This window comes from Erpetoichthys calabaricus, chromosome 6 (genome assembly GCF_900747795.2).
Source record: "Erpetoichthys calabaricus chromosome 6, fErpCal1.3, whole genome shotgun sequence".
In the NCBI taxonomy this organism is placed as follows: Eukaryota; Metazoa; Chordata; class Cladistia; order Polypteriformes; family Polypteridae; genus Erpetoichthys; species Erpetoichthys calabaricus.
In genome coordinates, this window is record NC_041399.2 from 92,165,906 (window position 1) to 92,188,632 (window position 22,727).

Here is a 22,727-nt window from a genome sequence, read left to right on the forward strand (position 1 = left end):
TTAACCTACACTGCATGAAGGCATTTGCTGGAGGGAAGTCCATGGAACAGATGGTACCCTGGGTGAGTTGGATCAGCAATGAAAATTACAGCATGCTTCCATACCATGAACTCAAATAGGACTTGAATGGGTGGTAAGTTACAGTCTATGATCTTTTCACGAGCTCTGATGCGCTGCAGACTGACGTTGGCCTGAGCAAAGGTAGCACCAAACCATCAGCTACAATTGAAGTAAGAATAGACTTCATGATAGCTGTGAAGAGCTGGACCAATATTGCTTGAGGGTTATTGCACATTTCTCAGCTGGAGCCAAAAAGAACATTCACTGATTAGCTTTCTTGCTAATACAGGTGACATTTTCATCCCACTTAAGGTTTTGTAACAGCACACCTCAGCAATACAGTGTGAGGTTTTTTACAATGGCTGGAGTGCCAATCCAGCCACCAATCCCAGAGTTTTCCCAGCAGGTTAGAGAACCTGCTTGCAGGGCTGGATGCTGATTAATGTCATACCCTGGATGGAGCAATTGCAGGTTAAGGGCCTTGCTCAAGGATCCAATGGAGTGGAATCGCTTGTGGCACTTATGGGTATTGAACCAACAACCTTCTGATTGTTGGTGCAGATCTCCAGCCTCAAAGCCACCCCTCCACCAGTTCTCAAGTATCAATAGTACTGTACTATAACCAGTGCAGAAGCAAGAATGGAATTTCTCAAATAAATTGTGATGTGTAAGATATAAGGGGAGCCACTGTATCCAGAGAATCTGTTAAAGTCATATTATAATTTAATGTTAGTTGATCTAAATTGGCCCTAGTGTGTGCTTGGTGTGTTTGTGTGTGTCCTGTGGTGGGTTGGCACCCTGCCCGGGATTGGTTCCTGCCTTGTGCCCTGTGTTGGCTGGGATTGGCTCCAGCAGACCCCCGTGACCCTGTGTTCGGATTCAGCGGGTTGGAAAATGGATGGATGATCTAAATTGTTTTCCATATTTATATTTCTTGTTAACTGATCTAAATGGTTTTCCACAATTACACCTGATTTACTCATTGCATCTATAACTTTTGAAGCAGAATTACAATCTAGACATTGTTTTAATCTATGAATGTATTGGTGAGGGCAGAACCAAATCAAATGTAATTAAGTAGGGATCAGGTTGGACCCATGACAATCTGACAAAATCCTTCTAAATTTAACAAATAAGTAAAAGATTTGCTAAAATTGTTATTTTCCGCATCAGTGTATTCATTTAAAATCCCTATTAACACGACATAATTATAATTTATAACCAAATCAGATATAAAGATATTAAGCCTTTTAAAGGGCAAGATCCTGATTACTTATCTGAACTTATCATTACTTACAAACCAGAGTGCACATTAAGATCTCAAAATGCCAGTCTGGTTATGATTTCAAGGATTAAAAAAATAACAGTCGGAGGTCGAGCTTTTAGTTACAGGGCCCCGAAGCTGTGGAATGGTCTGCCTGCTACCATAAAAGGTGCCCCTTCTGTCTCAGCTTGTAAATCCCAGCTGAAGACTCACTACTCAGTTTAGCATACCCAGACTAGAGCTGCTGATTAACTGTGCATACTGCATCTCTGTTGTTAGTCATTATTACTAAAACATAAGTAATATGATATCTAAAATTTATTACTAACACTGATCTACTCTGTTTCTCTTCTTGGTACTCACATGTGGCACTTGGTGCCACTGCTCCACTGCCATCTTATTTGCTTGCCTATGGAAAAGTCATCTCTGAATAAGGAGACCTGGCATCATCACGTAGAAGGGTCCTTTCATCAGATTGGCTGGCCCAGCACTGATTCAGCTGTGGAATGGCCAGTAGGGGGGAGGCAGCTTGGCAAATGTTTCCAGGACTCTGAACAAATCTGAATCTATACTAATAAAAGGCAAAGCCCTCACTGACTGACTGACTCACTGACTGACTGACTCACTCATCACTAATTGTCCAACTTCCCGTGTAGGTAGAAGGCTGAAATTTGGCAGGCTCATTCCTTACAGCTTACTTACAAAAGTTAGGCAGGTTTCATTTCGAAATTCTATGCGTAATGGTCCTAACTGGAACCTGTTTTTTGTCCATATACTCTAATGGAGGAGGCAGAGTCACGTATCGCGTCATCACGTATTACGCCTCCTACGTAATCACGTGAAGTGAAAACAAGGAAGTGATTTACAGCACGAGTCAAACGCGGGAACGAAGGTAAATGACGTTAATTGTTGAGTGTCTTTTAATACTGTGTAATTGTTGACTGTCTTTTAATACTGTGTAAGCATACATATTAACAGATGTGCAATTAAACCTGTGCATTTACGGGGTGATTTCTCAGGCTTAAAGCTCGAAGTGATCACTCGAGTGAAGGCAGCTTCACAAAAAAACAGATCCTTAACAAACTGTTATTGGTATATTTTACCTCAATTTTAAAAGGTTTTCTTTTCTTCTTAATAAAAATTTAAAAGCAGAACTTCGCCGGTGCGAACCACGGGGATTTGAGCGACTGACGCATACAGACATATTCATGAGTGCAGGTACTTCGAAAAGAAAGCACCGTGTAAACCTAAAGTTTAAATTAAGTTCATAGACCTACAAAAGGTTGCCATTGATTTCAGGCAAGATTGCTTTTCTTCTGTACAACTATACGTTGCATTCTTAACAGTAAGCTTGCACAGCTTGGTCATATTCCAACCGGAGTGCTGAACTGACAAACTGGTATACAAACAGAACAATCTTAAAAACAGGATTAAATAAAAAGGCTGCTTCCGTTGGCGAAGCAACGAAAAAGGAAGACCTTATATGACGTTCGTTTATAAAACAGCGGAGAGGCTGTGTGAAGTCAGCTACACAAAAAAACAGATCCTTAACAAATTGTTAGTGGTATATTTTACCTCAATTTAAAAAGGTTTTCTTTTCTTCTTAATAAAAATTTAAAAGCAGTACTTCGCCGGTGCCAAGTGCGAGGATTTCAGCGACTGACACATACAGATATATTCATGAGTGCAGGTACTATGGAAACAGGGCACCGTGTAAACCTAAAGTTTCAATTAAGTTCATAGACCTACAAAAGGTTGCCATTGATTTGAGGCAAGATTGTTTTTCTCCTGTACAACTATACGTTGCATTCTTAACAGTAAGCTTGCACAGCTTGGTCATATTCCAACCGGAGTGCTGAACTGACAATAGATAGATAGATTATATATATATATATATATATATATATATATATATATATATATATATATAAAGAGATAGATATGTAAATATATATATATATATATAAATATATACATACAGACACATATATATACATATACATATGTGTGTATGTATGAATGTGTGTATATGTATGTGTATATATATGTTGATATATGTATATATATGTGGATGTGTATATGTATATATATATATATGTAGATATGTGTATATGTAGATATGTATATATAAGTATACTAGCAAAATACCCGCGCTTCGCAGCGGAGAAGTAGTGTGTTAAAGAGGTTATGAAAAAAAAAAAAGGAAACATTTTAAAAATAACGTAACATGATTGTCAATGTAATTGTGTTGTCATTGTTATGAGTGTTGCTGTCTTTTATATATATAATATACACACACAGACACACATAAACATATATATACATATACATATATATATATATACATATCTAAATATACACATATGTACATATACATACGTATATACACATATACAAATTTACATATCTACATATATATATATAGACATACATATATACATACATACATTCACATATATATATATATATATATATATATATATATATATATATATATATATATATACTGTATATATATATATATATATACTGTATATAAACATATGTACTTATTGGCTCCTGTATTTAGGATATAGCAGGTTGGATAATGGACGGATGGACATCTGTATGCATAGCCGTATTTGCCCGTTTTCGTTTTTTTTCTTTGTTCAGTAATATTTCAGTAAACCCGGAGGTTGTCAGTTCAAATCCTGGTACTGACACCACTGTGTGACCCTGAGGAAGTCACTTCACCTGCCTGTGCTGCAAAAAACAAAAGTAATGTAACAAATTGTACCTCAGATGTTGTAAGTTGGTGGAATAAAGGCATAAGTAAAATAGACAAATATGTATTATACACATAGGAACTATTCATTTATTTTCAGTTAAGCCATCTGCAGCAAACTTTTATAAATGAGGGTTTCTGATATTTTCATTGACGTTTTCTCTTGGAGAGCTTTTTTCATTTCATTGAAAATGAAAGCAGCAGCTGCCAAAATATGTAGCTTTCTTATTAATTTTTCAACATTGTGTAAAATAAATGTATAAAGTAACATAAAAGGTTTAAATACTGGTTATTCTTTTACACTAAAATATTACTAAAGAGATACAAAAAAAGTAAAATGGATATGTTCTTTTTCTTTAAGGAGATTAAATATTAGTGAAGAAAGAAAAAAAAAAATTAAACAGCCAAATGGGGCTATGCATACGAACTTAAAAGGTTTAAATAAAACAGAAATATATATTTTATTTTTACTTGCTTAACTTGTGGAGGGTGTATCCTGTAGCAAAGCCCTAACGTTTTTCGTGAAAGCCTGTTTCAGTAAATAAGTGTTAAAAACAGGTGTAAAGATATTGACAATAAGCTACGCAAACCCAGGAAGACATGGAATCGTTTAAATCAAGTATCATTACATCTTCCTTTCTTTAAGAGAAGTAAGGCAGTACTTATAAGCTTACATATTTATATATAGACATACATATATATATACATATATATCTGAAGCCGTGCAAGCACACTCTTGAGAATGCAACGTATAGTTGTACAGAAGAAAAGCAATCTTGCCTCAAATGAATGGCAACCTTTTGTAGGTCTATGAACTTAATTTAAACTTTAGGTTTACACGGTGCTTTCTTTCCGAAGTACCTGCACTCATGAATATGTCTGTATGTGTCAGTCGGTCAAATCCACGCGCTTCGCACCGGCGAAGTACTGCTTTTAAATTTTTATTAAGAAGAAAATAAAACGTTTTTAAATTGAGAGAAAATATACTAATAACAGTTTGTTAAGGATCTGTTTTTTTGTGAAGCTGCCTTTACTCGAGTGATCACTTCGACCTGACTTGGTGGCCAAGTATAAGCGTTACCTCGTAGGTAACCACCCATACAATCAGATTGTGAATCAGACTACGAATGCCGTGAATGTAATTACACACTCACTGCACTTGCTTACGGTAATTGAACCTCGGACGTCAGCGCTAGAGGGGCTTAGCAGCGGTGAAGTATTGCTTTTAAATTTTAATTAAGAACAAAAGAAAACCTCAGAGCTTCGATTCCCGAAAGGGAGTGAAGTGAGTGTCCGGTTACCTACCAGGTAACGCTTATGGTTGGACAGCAAGTGACGTAACATCAGCCACGGTGCCTTCAGTTGTGAGAAGCAGATCATAGAATGATTGAAAATAGTTTTGCATTTACCTTTTTAGTAAAAGGCGAGCTTTTAAGCCTGAGAAATCACCCCGTAAATACACACGTTTAATTGCACGTGTTAATATGTATGGTTACACAGTATTAAAAGACAGTGAAGAACGTGATTTACCTTTGTTCCCGCGTTTGATAAAAGGCGAGCTTTTAAGCCTGAGAAATCACCCCGTAAATGCACACATTTAATTGCACGTGTTAATATGTATGCTTACACAGTATTAAAAGACACTCAAAAATTAACGTCATTTACCATCAGCCACGGTGCCTTCAGTTGTGAGAAGCAGATCATAGAATGATTGAAAATAGTTTTGCATTTACCTTTTTAGTAAAAGGCGAGCTTTTAAGCCTGAGAAATCACCCCGTAAATGCACACGTTTAATTGCACATGTGTTAATATGTATGCTTACACAGTATTAAAAGACAGTCAAAAATTAACGTCATTTACCTTCGTTCCCGCGTTTGACTCGTGCTGTAAATCTCTTCCTTGTTTTTAGTTCACGTGATTATGTAGGAGGCGTGATGACGCGATACGTGACTCCGCCTCCTCCATTAGAGTATATGGACAAAAAATATGTTCCAGTTATGACCATTACGCGTAGAATTTCGAAATGAAACCTGCCTAACTTTTGTAAGTAAGCTGTAAGGAATGAGCCTGCCAAATTTCAGCCTTCCACCTACACGGGAAGTTCGAGAATTAGTGATGAGTCAGTCAGTCAGTCAGTGAGTCAGTGAGGGCTTTGCCTTTTATTAATATGTATAGATATATATACACATATATATATATATAATATATATATATAGACATATATATATATATATATATATATATAAAATATATATATATATATACACATATATATATATATATAATACCGTCTTTTTCCGAAAATAAGACACTGTCTTACTTTCTTTTTTGGTCCAAAATACGCACTAGGGCTTATTTTCGGGGGAGGACAAAAATAAAAGTATATTTATATATTTTTATTTAATATTTATTTATTTTACACAGAATACAGAAATTAAAATTTATTCAATTACAGTCATGTCATCTTCTTCTGGAACATCGTCATAAATCAAATTCTGAATTCTGTTCTGATTTTCCTCCAAATCCATTTCCTGTTGAATCATTGGCCCGAATCTCTCATGTCTTGCAATATAGCTATCGTTAAATGAATACTTCTTGTCTAAGTAGCCTGTTCGTAGTGCATTGGAAACACAACTATCAGTTATTTTGTCCCATGAATTTTTTACCCAATTCACAACTTCCTGTAAGCCTGGTTTTACAAAATTACCTCGATGATTTCCGCATATGCACGCCCCCCTCCCTCCCCTCCCCACCTCATTCGACCATACTCTGCGATACGCGCGACGCAGTACAACACAGCAGAGCAGAGCGGACACAATATTTATGTATTCATGCTGCCTTATGTTATATTTTTAAGATAAATTCCAAGAATTAATTTGAAACGAACTGTAGAGGTAAACAATGAATTTCTCGGAATATTTTATTTCAAACATTTCTCTGAAATACGAGTATTAGGGAAGCTAAACATACTTAATAAATCAACAGCATTTTTTAACGAATTCTTTTTTTCACATTATTTTAACTAGGGCTTATTTTCGGGGGAGGGCTTATATTACAAAAAGTTCCGAAAATCTCGATAGGGCTTATTTTCGGGGGATGTCTTATTTTCAGAAAAAGACGGTATATATATATACACATATATATATATATATATATTTGCAAACTGTTTCTTGTTCATTGAGGTTTTCTCTTGGAGAGCTTTTTTCATTTCATTGAAAATTAAAGCAGCAGCTGCCAAATTATGTAGCTTTCTTATTAATTTTTCAACATTGTGTAAAATAACTTTATAAAGTAACATAAAAGGTTTAAATACTGGTTATCCTTTTACACTAAAATATTACTAAAGAGATACAAAAAAAGTAAAATGCATATGTTCTTTTTCTTTAAGGAGATTAAATATTACTGAAGAAAGAAAAAAAAAAACTAAAACAGCCAAATGGGGCTATGCATACAAACTTAAAAGGTTTAAATAAAACAGAAATATACACTTTTATTTTTACTTGCTTAACTTGTGGAGGGTGTATCTTGTAGCAAAGCCCTAACTTTTTTCGTGAAAGCCCGTTTCAGTCAATAAGTCTTAAAAACAGGTGTAAAGATATTGACAATAAGCTACGCAAACCCACCAAGACATGGAATCGTTTAAATCAAGTATCATTACATCTTCCTTTCTTAAAGAGAAGTAAGGCATTACTTATAAGCTTACATATATGTATATATATATATATATATAGACATACATACATATATATATATATATATATCCCCGCGAAGTACTGCTTTTAAATTTTTATGAAGAAAAAAAGCTTTTTAAATTGAGGGAAAATATCCCAATAGCAATTTGTTAAGGATCTGTTTTTTTGTGAAGCAGCCTTAACACAGCTTTTCCGCTGTTTTATAAACGAACGCCATATAAGGTCTTCCTTTTTCCTTGCTTCGCCAAGGAAAGAGCCTTTTTATTAAATCCAAGGGTTCTTCGCTTTTTTTTTGTTTGTTTATTTATTATGATTGTTATAGTTCTGTTTGTATACGACGTTGTCAGTTCAGCACTCAGGTTGTAATATGACCAAGCTGTGCAAGCTTACTGTTAAGAATGCAACGTATAGTTGTACATGAGAAAAGCAATCTTGTCTCAAATCAATGGCAACCTTTTGTAGGTCTATGAACTTATAATAAATAAATGAACCACACGCCGTGGCGCAATTTTAGGGGCTTCGCCTCTAGTGCTGACGTCCGAGGTTCGATTCCCGTATTGGAGTGAAGTGAGTGGGTGGTTACCTACCAGGTAACGCTTATGGTTGGCCAGCAAGTCAGGTAACATCAGCCACGGTGCCTTCAGTTGTGAGAAGCAGATCATAGAATGGATGAAAATAGTTTACTGTCAAATAATGCAAAGAGTACGCGACACCTGTTTCCCCCTTATTCTTGGCTCATCAGGCGTACACACTCATTGCACTCGCTTACGGTAATCGAACGTCGGACGTCAGCGCTAGAGGGGCTTCGCAGCGGTGAAGTATTGCTTTTAAATTTTAATTAAGAAGAAAAGAAAACCTTTTTAAATTAAGTCTTAAAAAGAGGTGTAAAGATATTGACAATAAGCTACGCAAACCCACCAAGACATGCAATCGTTTAAATCAAGGCGCAAGTCGAAAAACACCATCCCATAATATTAGTTAACGATTAACACATTTCTATATGTATTGTAAGCATACAATACAACCGATAATATGTTGCGCTTATTTATCTGGTGTACTGACATTTTTGCGCGTTTAACGGCTGAAATCTAACGTGGGTTGTGCCCTTCAGAATGAAAAGAGTTTGCATTTACCTTTTTAATAAAAGGCGAGCTTTTAAGCTTGAGAAATCACCCCGTAAATGCACACGTTTAATTGCACATGTGTTAATATCTATGCTTACACAGTATTAAAAGACACTCAACAAGTACACAGTATTAAAAGACAGTCAACAATTAACGTCATTTACCTTCGTTCCCGCGTTTGACTTGTGTTGTAAATCTCTTCCTCGTTTTCAGTTCACGTGATTACGTAGGAGGCGTAATACGTGATGACGCGATACATGACTACGCCTCCTCCATTAGAGTACATGGACAAAAAACAGGTTCCAGTTATGACCATTACATGTAGAATTTCGAAATGAAACCTGCCTAACTTTTGTAAGTAAGCTGTAAGGAATGAGCCTGCCAAATTTCAGCCTTCCACCTACACGGGAAGTTGGAGAATTAGTGATGCGTGAGTCAGTCAAACAGGTTCCAGTTATGACCATTACGCGTAGAATTTCGAAATAAAACCTGCCTAACTTTTGTAAGTAAGCTGTAAGGAATGAGCCTGCCAAATTTCAGACTTCTACCTACACAGGAAATTAGAGAATTAGTGATGAGTGAGTCAGTTAAACAGGTTCCAGTTATGACCATTACGCGTAGAATTTCGAAATAAAACCTACCTAACTTTTGTAAGTAAGCTGTAAGGAATGAGCCTGCCAAATTTCAGACTTCTACCTACACGGGAAGTTGGAGAATTACTGATGAGTGAGTCAGTCAAACAGGTTCCAGTTATGACCATTATGCGTAGAATTTCAAAATAATACCTGCCTAACTTTTGTAAGTAAGCTGTAAGGAATGAGCCTGCCAAATTTCAGACTTCTACCTACACGGGAAGTTGGAGAATTAGTGATGAGTGAGTGAGTCAGTCAGTCAGTCAGTGAGGGCTTTGCCTTTTATTAGTATAGATATGTTTATCTGTACTAATAAAAGGCAAAGCCCTCACTGACTGACTCACTCACTGACTGACTGACTGACTGACTCATCACTAATTCTCCAACTTCCCGTGTAGGTAGAAGGCTGAAATTTGGCAGGCTCATTCCTTACAGCTTACTTACAAAAGTTAGGCAGGTTTCATTTCGAAATTCAAAGCGTAATGGTCATAACTGGAACATATTTTTTGTCCATACACTGTAATGGAGGAGGCGGAGTCACGTATCGCGTCATCACGCCTCCTACGTAATCACGTGAACTAAAAACAAGGAAGAGATTTACAGCACGAGTCGCACGCGGGAACGAAGGTAAATGACGTTAATTTTTGACTGTCTTTTAATACTGTGTAAGCATACATATTAACACATGTGCAATTAAACGTGTGCATTTACGGGGTGATTTCTCAGGCTTAAAAGCTCACCTTTTATCAAACGCGGGAACAAAGGTAACTGACGTTGTTCACTGTCTTTTAATACTGTGTAACCATACATATTAACACATGTCCAATTAAACGTGTGCATTTACGGGGTGATTTCTCAGGCTTAAAAGCTCGCCTTTTACTAAAAAGGTAAATGCAAAACTATTTTCAATCAGTTTATTGAAACGCTCCCGTTAAGGATTGCAATAACATATTCGCAAGATAAAAGAACGAAGTAGGGGGAAATGGAGGAACAGCCGCAAACAGCGAAGAGCAAAAAATTAATTAAACAATTGAGAACGGAGCGAGTTAAGCATACAAGCATGTTCATAAGGGAAACAAACCACGGTGTAAAACGTAAGTTTAAATAAAGTTTATAGAAACGCTCCCGCTGCGGATTGCAATAACATATTCGCGAGATAAAAGTTTAATGAGAAGACACGAGGTATAAACGAACCACACGCCGTGGCGCAACGTTAGGGGCAACAGTTTCAACCATTCTATGATCTGCTTCTCGCAACTGAAAGACGGCACATGGCGGATGTTAGCCGACTTGCTGACCGCAACGTTAGGGGCTTCAAGTATGGCGCTGACGCCACATCTCAGTGCCAACACTTTGCAGACTGTACTTAAAAGACACGCCCTCCTCACTGGACAGTTAAAAACACCAATCAAACTAACGATGACATCAAGTATTACCCAATCAAAAGTAGGAAAGGAGGCATCTTCATAAAATGCGTGTGGGATGATTTGCATGAGACGCTGCTTTAAAAAAAAAATGATTACAAAAATACGGGATAAATCCCGTCCAGTATTGATTCAAAACGGGACGCGCAATTTCATTGTCAAACGCGGCACGATTCCGTATTTTAAAGGACGGGTGGCAACCCTACAGTGCCAGGTAACCACCCATACAATCAGATTGTGATTCAGACTAGGAATGCAATGAATGTAATTACCCCGATCTACATACAAGGCGAAAGTCTTGCAACATTCAAAGATGATGGTTTGGGATAATTAGTACTTATCAAGTACACCATGGAACATAAAAGAGCTTATGAAGCCTTCAACCGAAAAAAGCAACATCTCAGAGATCGTACAAAAAAAAAAGGAGGTAATGTCGTTTTACTCGCTGTAGATTTTAGTGAAACATTACCAGTTATTCCACGAGGGAGACCAGCAGATGAACTCAACGCTTCTTTAAAATCCATGCTTCTCCCACGGTCGGTTATATGTCGCGTGTTCTCGGGTAGGTACACCAAAAAATATATACATTTAAGCATGTAATGGGCAAAGAAAAAATGAGGTATACCCGAAGGCACTGCAGTAGTACTCAATGTAACTTTACTTCTTAAATGTTAATGTTTTACTGTTTAATCATTTATACGCTTCTTATATATTGTTCAAATTCTTTTATCAAAATACCAGTGACAGCGCAATGCACGATAACATGGAGTGAATACACCATACGCATCTGCCCACGGCCGCCCTGGTGTGCGCAGATAGGAGTTGATTCTAAAATAAAATAAACATAAAAAGAGTAATACAATCATCACCCATAAAGCGGATAGCAGACGTGACGTATTATATGTGTACCACATTTCAAGTCAATAGGTGAAACAGTTTGCAAGCTACAGGTGATTTAAATATCCTGGACAGACCAACGAAAAGCCACGGTAGCAAATTATACAAGAAGATTTTACTGTTTAATTATTTATATTTATATGAAATGTGCTTCTTATATATTACTTCATATTCTCATATGATAATGATGTTAATGTTGTTTATATTGATTTCTATGTTATTGTAAGTGCATCTATGTGTGTATATGTATGTATGTATGTATGTATGTATGTATGTGTATATATATATATATATATATATATATATATATATATATATATATATATATATATATATATATATATATATAAAATGTATATATAAAAAATATATGTGTATATGTATATATAATATATCTGTATATGTGTGTGTATATGTGTATATGTATATATATATGACAGCAACACTCATAACAATGACAACACAATTACATTGACAATCATGTTACGTTATTTTTAAAATGTTTCCTTTACTTTTTCATAACCTCTTTAACACACTACTTCTCCGCTGCGAAGCGCGGGTATTTTGCTAGTGTATATATATGTTTACATAACCTCTTTAACACACTACTTCTCCGCTGCGAAGCACGGGTATTTTGCTATCCTGTGATATAATCTGTTCTTTCATTTTGCTTTGTAGCCTGTACAATTACTATTGCACTATTGCATTTTATTTTATTCTTGATGTGGCAATGAGAGAATGACCATCTAGATCTGTGAAGAGGATTAGTTCTGTTCTGTTTTGTGTATTTACCCCATTTTGTGATACCCATTGCACACCCAACCTACGTGGAAATCCCAAGACATCTTCCATTTTTTCCCTACAAGGGTTTTGTTTGGGAGTTTTTTCTTATTTTCTTAGGGTGTGTCACACACGTGCTAGTAGGAGGCAGCTGAAGGGCCTGAGTAATTGTAATAAAACATCCGACCAGGGGGCAATGGAGTGCGCTGTCTTTTTCAGTTCCGTGCAGACCTTTCCCGGGAAATCCTGCAAGGTTCCGGCACCTCAGAAGACATCACTTCCGGTGTTGACCCCTTTGCTGACGTCACTTCCGGACTAGAAGACATAACTTCCAGTTGCTGACGTCATATCCAATCCAGAAGACATCACTTCCAGTTCTGGCCCTTTTGATTACGTCACTTCCTTTACGGGCCTTTAAAGCCCGTCATGTACCTGAGACGGAAACTGTTGGATCGGGAGACCAGGTATGCAGCGGTGGAAAGGGAAGCCCTTGCGATTAAATGGGCGATTACGCAGTTGAGGTACTACCTCTTGGGCCGGGAGTTCACTCTGGTGACGGATCATGCACCCTTACAGTGGATGGCCCTTCACAAATAGTTGAATCCACGGGTCACTAGGTGGTTTCTTGACCTCCAACCTTATAAGTTTTCGGTAATTCATTGTAAGGGCTCTCTCTATGCCAACGCTGATGCCCTCTCTCGTGCCTACGACAGTTTGATGCAAGACTTCTGCATGTGCGAGTAGGAGGCAGCTGAAGGGCCTGAGTAATTATAATAAAACATCCGACCAGGGGGCGGCGTAGTGCACTGACTGTCTTTTTCAGTTCCCTACAGACCTTTCCCGGGAAATCCTGCAAGGTTCCAGCGCCTCAGAAGACAATACTTCCGGTTCCAGCCCCTTTGCTGACGTCACATCCAGTCCAGAAGACATCACTCACTTCCGATTCTGGCCCTTTTGATGATGTCACTTCCTTTATGGGCCTTTAAAGCCTCCATCTTTGTCTGGAATAATCAGTTTTGTTTTGGACTCTGTTCTATGCACATCGTGCTTAAAAAACTTAACTTTTGCATCTGGGAAAACAATATACGGGTGGCTGCCCCAAATCTTTATGATGTCTGTGTTGCTTTTTATAACAGGAGTCAAGGCTGGGAGGCTTTCAAATAAAAAGGGCATATTAAAGCTCTTTGCAGCACTTCTGGTGTGATTTTGGGCTATACAAAAAATAAATTGTTATTTTATTGGTCCACAATACCCTCTGTTGGTAATCTAGTGTCACTAGCTATGCTGCTACTTATGGTGCAATTAGCTCCAGAGGATCATACAGCCCAAGTTGTGCTGCACTAGTAATAAATCTTTCTTGCAGCTGCAGTCCCTACCAAGCCCTCTGTTACAATGGCTATTTTATTGAATTCTCTGTAGTCTACAGAGAGTCAAAGAGATCCAGCTTTCTTTCCTACAAAACTATGCAAAGCCTTAGTAGTGCCACACAGTGCGAAATTACTATACATGCTATTCGCAGTTCGACCAGTCACACGCCCATCTGCATGCAGTGACAGCTTAGGTGATGGCAACTGCCAATCATAACAGCTGATGACTGTTATCAGGTATATGGCTGTTGGCAATGTAGTTTGACAGTTCATGAAAAGTGGAGGGTGAGCATTTGTCACAGATTCACTTGATTTGTGGTTTACTCACTTAAGGAGATTTATTTTTCATCTAGGGTGGAAATTGTTGAAGCATGACTGATTTAAAAAGAGAAGTCATAGGATAAAGAAAGCAGCAAAAATGTGTGTTGTCAGGCTAAGGACCTTCAGTATTCTGGGACTGTGAATGCAAAGACACCTGTGCAAAGCAAAAAATGATCTAGCAGATATGAATTAGAAAAAACTGGTCCCAGATTTTTTTTTGTCATTTGGAAAAAGTTGATTGATTGATTGATTATTTCTTTTGTGAAAGGTGATGGATCTATGATAAAACTATTAGACTGACATTAATGAAGATATCACATTTTGATAAATCTTTTGTGCTGTATAGCTGTATACCCGGACACAGAGGATTCTTGTTTTCTTTATGCCAATATTTGTAGGCTGGCCCATTTCTTTAAAACTGTTTTAATTGCTGATCCAAATGGAATGTCTTTTCATAGAAAGGTTTTTCTCTATAAATAATTCATACTGTTGTCTGTGTTATGTTATGGTGCTGACCTAAAAGCACAACAGGCATCAAATATAAACACTGTCATTTTTTATGGTGTAAGCCTTAGTAGATTCCAGCCAAGAAACTAAGTTAATTCTAACACCAATTATTATGATACCCTACAGCAGGGATCATCAAATTAGGTCCTGGAGGGTCGGAGTAGCTGTAGGATTTTATTCAGACCCAGTTGCCTTATTTGACGCTAATAATTCCAAGCAACAGTGCCTTATATTGTTTTATGGCTTTTTTAGTGATTTCATCCTCTCACATTCAGGCCATTCTTATTGAAGACCTTTTCTTTCCAAGGATCTTGGCCAAATGACTTTTGGACCGGAGCATTAGTAATTCTCACTTTTTCATGTTTGTTTTATTTGCAGTTATTACAAAAAAAATATTCTCATGATGAATGCACAGATGTAAAAATGGGACCAAGGTACATGATGAACTGCCAGTTACTCTAACAATCACATCTCATTGTTAACTGTCAGCTGAATAAAACCTAACAAAGCAATCAAAGGTTTGTAGTCTTAATAAGTGAGTTTCTTAAAATGAAGCACACAATCTTACTTAAGCAATGATTGCTTCAGCAACAATATTTGTATTTTAATTTAGAAATTGGACTAGAAACAAATTCTGCAGCCACTGAGGACCTCCAGGACTTAATTTGGGGAACCCTGGCATACAATCTATTATAACACTTTGTAGCAACCGCACAATACGAATACGCGATTCCTACACTTCACCACCCGTACAGGGGGTGGACGATGTTTGAAAGTATAAGAGCACAACCATATTCGGTCCTCATCCCCTCTAGCCACGATCCCCTTCTTAACAATTTGTAGCAATAAAACACAACAGGAAATGGAACAGAAAAAATATATTAAAAGGTGCTGCTACATAAACTTAACCGGTGCTTGAGTGCTCCTAAGTGAACCCCTTCCCCAGACGCCCTCCCTGGCGCCCCGTATACTAACCCCCGGTTTGACACAGACAAAAGAAAAAGAAAAGTAAATAATGAGAAAAAACTGTTCTTTGATACGTTTAGTTTCACGGAGTCCAAAGATATAGAAAGCATGAAATCCTGGAAGCAGGAAACACAACCGTCCTTTAGCGGGACGGCTTCTCTGCGGACTATCACGAAACGAAATTCAGGAATCCGACTCACCAGACGGGAGCACCCGGAGAACACCAGACCCTGGCCTCTTCTCGGGGATTCGTCCTTAAAATATTTCTTCGGGGTGGCCACCCATGAAAAGCAGACGTCCCTGGGCGAAGTAAAATCCTGAACAGTTCTAGAGCGTAGATAGTCGCTGCGATGCCTTGAAAATTGTGTCTTTGTTTCTTCCTCTTTACTGTCTTCCCCCTTCTTGTTCCGCCATTCCCCTTAAAAAGAGAAAGTTTCCCGCCGAAAATCCTTGCCTCTCTCGGTGGTCATGGCAACCAATACGCCGGCATCAGGCAGCTGGAGAGTGTACTCGGGCGGGATCCTCCCAGAACGGGACGTCACCAATGGTGCCTGAAGGGCTATTTAAAACACCCTCCCAGTCAACATTAAGAAGTTGCTACAACTTTTGGTATAAACATTGAAGATGACTACAAATGGCCAGTGGTGAATGTTTTACACTTCAGTTGTCCTCTCCAGATATAATGATGGAGAAACCTTGAACATTGTTTAAGCCAGACTAACACTGTAGATCATGCAATGCTTGAATGTTTGAATGAAAACAAATACCCCAACCTGCCATGAGACCCACTGTATCAAAGAGGAAGCATTGAAAAAAACCAAAAAGAACTACTTAAGAACATTTATGTTAGGTAGAATACCCATACATATTTTATTTTAGTGTGTCCACCCTGGCCAACTGACCATATCATCAACCATTTCATCATCAATCATTTTGAGACATAAAAAAAAAAAAAAAAATTCTTTATTTAAGAACTCTATTTCTCTTAAATATATATCTATCTTATATAAGTTTACAATATTTATTTGTATACCATTTATGCATTATTTTTGTTATTCAATTTTATTTATTTTTCTTAAATAGTAACTAAATCTTTGACATATTGTAGAGTTACATTGTATGAAAATGTGCTATAGAAATAAATGAATTATCTACATTGATGGATTAAAGGCCAACATCAGGTTCATCCATGAGAACCCTGAATACCATGAGGACTGATTGAGGTTATTTATGTTAGGTAGAATGCCTAGATGCGGCTGGATGGTCTCATGGCCTGGAACCCCTGCAGATTTTATTTTTTTCTCCAGCCGTCTGGAGTTTTTTTTTTTTTTTTGTTATTTCTGTCCTCCCTGGTCATCGGACCATAATTTTATTCTATGTTAATTAGTGTTCCCTAATTTTAATTATTTATTTTGTCTTTTTTCTCTTTCTTCATCATGTAAAGTACTTTGAGCTACATCATTTGTATGAAAATGTGCTATATAAATAAATTTTGTTGTTGTTGATTTTTAAGTATCTGCAATAAAAGTGGAATTTTATATATACTAATTTTTGTTGCTGTAAGTTTTACATTCTATTGGAAAATACAATGCATGAAGAAAACTGGAAGTTTTTAGCAACATAGTAAAAAATGCATGGTATTTGATCATGATAGGACATTCCAAAATAAGTTTTCGAGGTAAAAAAAATGCAAGTGCATACTCTGAAATATTGAATTGTTCATGGGCACCATTATTAGTGCAGTGGTTATTACTTACACCTCTAAGGACCTGTGTTACTGACCCATTTGGAATGTTGAAATTTTCTGTTTGTCCATGTTTGTATTCTTAGTCTTCCACATTTCAAGCATATAAGAATGTTAGGCTAATTGCCATTGTGTTAATTGTGTGTGTAAGTGTGCCTTGTGATTGACTTGCATCTTGTTTAGGGTTTAGCGTTTTCTAGAATTTGATGCATGCTGTAATAGGCTCTGACTATCTGTGACCCTGTATTAGACAAGCAGATTCATAAAAACGATACAACATTTATTTATATAGCACATTTTCATACAAATGATGTAGCTCAATGTGGTTTACATGATAGAGAGATTGTGGAAAAAAAAAAGATTTTTATTTTTTTTTACTTGTTTTAAAGTGTTTGCATCAAAATTATCAAAATAAAAAAATATATAAAAAAGATAGGAAATGTTATTGTCTAGGACTAGGTCAAATTTGGCAGAGGTGGAGAAGTCTCCAAACCTAAGTTCAAAACCCTAAAAGAATGCTGCTATGGCTATCTTTCATGTCAATGCTGCCATGATATCATAAGTGATGTGGCCTATGAATCTTGTAAACATGCAGCATCATATAAAGAAGGCACACAAAAAATAATGCTGGTTACCACAGAAAAAATATAGCCAGAAAATGATGACACAGTAATGTAATCAATATAATATTAAAATTATTACGCTATACAAACATGTTGTACAAAAGAATAATTCCAATGGATATTCACGGCTCTAATAAATTCCTAACATTAGTATGGTAAATTGATATATTGCAAATGTTTTGTATTATACACTACTACAGTCATATAGACAACAATGGGACTGCTTTAAAATGTTGCAATTATATAGATATGTACTGTTAATCATTTGATTGCTTACTACCAAAAATATACACACAAATTTGTTATAATAATTTAAACCCAATTTGTCTATTGGGGTGCTACACATCTTTGTCTCAGCAGACAGTTTCATGCACCTGATCGCTCTTTCTCATGGTTCTTGCAACATTTACCATCTTTAGTGCAATAAGCTTAGAATATAATTATAGGTCTAAGACACAATGCTTCCAGTGTTTCTGAAAATGCTCCCAAGAGACAGAGAAAAGGTAAAGAAAGGTAAAGCTAAAAGAAGTCGTATTATTGGATATGTTTTGATCAGTCAGCTGCTATAGTTGCTTGCCAGTAAGGTATATCAAGAAAAAAGAACAGGAAATCCTTGAAGCTGTTGCAGCAGCTACTCCAACAGATAGAGTAGATATTAATGTTTTTTCAATTTGCTGGTAGGCCTTGGCATTTAGTAAAAACCTTTGTATTTACTGTTATCTAAATACAGTACCCTGTAACACTGAAATCTTACTACATGTGTATTGCCTATCTCTCTCTTTTTATCTGTACGTGTGTTTGTGTGTGTGTTTTAGCTTACATTGTTGAATGTATTTGCAGATTTTTGCATTTGCGGAAGTACTACACTCTTAACCCCTGAGAATTGTAAAAGCTGACTGTATACTACATTAGTTAACTTTCATAATCCTACTCCAAGAACAGATATCTCATATAATTTCAAAAAATGATATAACATAGACTACTCCAAATTGACACATTGCAAGAGAATATGGGTGTGCTCTTTGATGAACAGCTATTGCTTCCTGGGTTGGTTCCTTTGTTGAAGCTTACATAACCCTATATTAATGTCAATGTCAATTTATTTATATAGCACATTTAAAACAACATAGTAATACTGTGGCCAAAGTGCTTTACAATAATAGAATAAAAGAAAAACAAAACAAATTAACATAAAACATAAATAGAAATAAAATATATGAACAAAATGAAATACATAATAAATAGAAGTAATGTTATGTACATAAAAAATAGAAGTAATGTTATATAATCACAAAGAGGAAACCATCAGTATTACTGAAGGTCACGGAATGCAAGTGAATAGAAATGAGTCTTTAATCTTGTTTTGAACAGTTCAATTGTAGACGACTCCTTTATATGATGAGATAAAGAGTTCCACAGGCGAGGCGCAGCAGCTGCAAAAGCCCTGTCCCCCTTGGTTTTACACTTGGTACAAGGGACAACCAGAGACAGCTGACCAGAAGATCTAAGCACTCTAGATGGCTGATGTAAAATACACAGTTCAGATAAATAGGCAGGAGCAAGCCCATGTAAAGATTTAAAAACTAGCAGCAAGATTTTAAAATCAATTCGAAAACTGACAGGCAGCCAGTGTAAAGAAGCTAAAATAGGAGAAACAGAGCCATACTTTCTTGCCCCAACCAGAAAGCGAGCGGTAGCATTTTGGACCAACTGTAACCTGTGTATCAGGGATTTATTAATCCCAGAGTACAGCGAGTTGCAGTAATCGAGGCGTGAAAAAATAAACGTATGAGTAGCTATCTCAAGATCCCTAGAAGATAAAAAAGGCTTTATCTTACCTAATAGATGAAGTTGGAAAAAGCAACTCTTGACTACAGAATTTACTTGTTTCTCAAAAGAGAGGTTACTATCAAAGGTAACACCAAGATTGCGGACTTGAGGTTTGGAAAAGACAGAGAAAGAGCCGAGTAAGTCCAAGACCAATTTGGGCTTTAGCTGATGGACCTACTATAAGCACCTCCATTATTCTATATAATATTATTCTAAAAAGGTTGAAACATTTGATGAATTGTTTATCTTCTGTTGCGCTTTGTGAATTTTGTTAATCTAAATAGATAAAACGTTCTAGGATCATAAAACATGGGCAGATTATGCTTTGAAAATGTTCTCTTTTTTTGAAAAAACTCATTATACAATCATTCATAGAACTTGATGCAAATCCCAGCGAGTGCACTGTCTTTGTTTAATGTTCTTTTTCCATCCTTGAAGATTTTCTCTAAACTCCCTTTCACATTCTTTAGACATGCATTGTACTGTATGTAAAGTCTCTGGCTTAAATTAGTCTAAAGCAAATGGTTGTAAAATGATTCACGAATGTGCCCTGTGATGAAGATTCACCCACACAATGTTCTTTCCTTGTGTCCGATTGTGCCAGGCTGGGTAAAGTTCACTGCTAAAATTTCGTGGACAATGTAGGTACTAAAAGTAATCAAATGGATGAATTACATAATCAATGTGTGTATTAATACTGTTATTGTTTTGTGACTATGAGAAATTACTACTAAATGAAAGACAAATATTCTCTCTCGATTTACGAAATCTGCAGTGTACATTGATTTCAAATAGATATATTCTGGAAATTATTATATTTCACATATTTCTTTTGATAGATATGCCATGAGAAATGCACATAGCACTGTTGAGTCTTTATTGTCAGAAAGACTAATTACTACAGTATTGCTTAATGTTCAGTATATGTATGCAGCCTTTACTAGCAATATTTGTATGCATACTCCTGAAAGAATTGAATTAAATATCTACATGTCACAAGGGGTTTCTTTGCACTTCAGTTAAATTATAGAAATATTCTATCAGGATCTTTAAAATCCATTGTTTAGAAAAAAATTAACCAGCCAAGCGAAATGCCCTTCAATTTACTGAATGAAAATTCTTTCTTTCTCTGGGATGTAATTCTTTCGATTTGGTAGAGGAAGTAAACTTCAATTATGCCATGTAAGTGCTTGGAATAATAATGTTAATTAAGTTACCCTGAGAATTCTATAACCTTAGTGAAGGTAAATTAAGTATGCACTAATGTTTTTTGTTCTTGGTTACAAAGTAGATTTTGCAGATAGAATATAAAAGAAATGAGTAAAACCAATGCAGTTACCACTAAAGAAAGCAACCTTTTTAAATACTATCCCTAATTATTTGCAAGATGCAAATTATTCGACAATATCATTATCCTCTATTTGGAAGTCCCAAAAGTCTTATTTTCTTTTGAAATTCAGTTTTGCTAAGTATATTAAACAAGATGAAATGCGATATAAGCCACAGAATTTAGCTGGATTCTCCTGGATTCCTGACATCTTCTGTTGCCTAAATTGTGTCTTTATACATTGGTTTAATTTAGCGTCACAGTTTGGGCTAGCTGCACACACTGTTGGATATGTTAAGCTAGAGCTGCTTACGCAGACTTCATTTTTTGCTTTCCCTGTTGGAATGTCATAACGGAAAGTTGGGGGGTTCCAACACTACTTTTTTTTAAAAAAAAGACAAAGAAAATTGGTTTGATAATGTCAAAGAGGCATGAAAACATAGCTAATCAATCTATAGAAAGAAATATTAAGAGCCCAAAGTCTAGCCCAATTACAATGAAGAACTGATAAAAAAAGATTGTACATATTCTATTTCAAACATAGATTTAAATGAATTAAATATATAACAAAACTCAAAAATCAGCAGTGCATAAAGCAAACAAATATCAAACCTAGGAAACCAGAACCCCTCTTTTTCTTGATGCTGTAGAGTGACCAAAGGTTTCAACCAATTATTAAATACCACTCTAGCTCTCTATTATTTAAACTTTTCATTCAATTACATAGCTTAACTACAGTAGCTATTAATTTATTTTAACTAGCTGCCAAGTAACAATGAGGCATTAGGTAGTGTAATCTTAAGCAGGTAAAAGTTAAGAATTTGGAAACCTACGTTGTCTGTTTAATTTTTTTTTTGAGCTCTGAAAATGTTTTACATTAAAACAGTTTTATATTTTGAAAGTTTAATTTTAAAATTTAAATTTCATGTATTAATTTGGATTTTATTTGTTTGAAAGAGTTTTTAGTCCTTTTTTAACTCTATTTGTAACTTCAGCACATCCTCACATTAAAAGCCACTGAAAACAGGTGATGAGTTCCCTGGACCTAGCTTGGTTACTAAATACTTTATTAGTTGTTTGATTGTAGTTTTTGGGATTCATAACATTGTACCACAAGGATCTTTTGGAGGCCTGCTGCTTTTTCAATCTACATGCTCTTATTAGGCCAAATAATTTTGAAACACAAGATGAAATACTACAACTATGCAGATGATACTCAACTTTACTTATTTATAGTTCCTGACGACTCTGAAGCACTGGGTACTCTGATCTAATGTCTTTCTTGTGTTTCTGAATGGATGATTAGTAATTGTCTCAAGCTAAATAAAGGAAATACAGAAAATGCAAATAATGAATGTATTAGAATTAAACTTGATCCCTTAGCATTAAAAATCAAGGCAGAAGT